Genomic DNA, 303 nt, shown 5'->3' on the forward strand with positions numbered 1-303 from the left:
CCTCCCCGTCGGGGAATCGAACCCCGGTCTCCCGCGTGACAGGCGGGGATACTCACCACTATACTAACGAGGACCGGGGTATGTGCCCTGTCCCCCTCGCCGCACCCCAAGAGTCGCCTGCGGGATCCGCCCTCGGAGCGGCCCTGCTGTGAGCAGAGCGCTGATCCTGACCCGAGGCACCCGTAAAGGTGGAGCGTCCCCCCGCCAAACCAACCCTCTGAGGAAAGCATGAACCCTTCCCCAGCTGGAAAGCCAATTAGATAACCTGTAAAATCACAGACTCACACCCCAGCATGGTCTGGG

The 303-nt window shown here is 62.7% G+C and overlaps 1 non-coding gene across 1 annotated transcript; it reads right to left on the reverse strand.

The window, feature by feature from the left end:
- Position 1: 1 nt before the first annotated feature.
- TRNAD-GUC (transfer RNA aspartic acid (anticodon GUC)) lies at positions 2-73 on the reverse strand. Its single transcript has one exon. It is a non-coding gene; the product is annotated as a tRNA-Asp (tRNA).
- Between the last annotated feature and the right edge of the window lie 230 nt (positions 74-303).

Source organism: Antrostomus carolinensis, unplaced genomic scaffold (genome assembly GCF_000700745.2).
Source record: "Antrostomus carolinensis isolate BGI_N321 unplaced genomic scaffold, ASM70074v2 C12558700, whole genome shotgun sequence".
In the NCBI taxonomy this organism is placed as follows: Eukaryota; Metazoa; Chordata; class Aves; order Caprimulgiformes; family Caprimulgidae; genus Antrostomus; species Antrostomus carolinensis.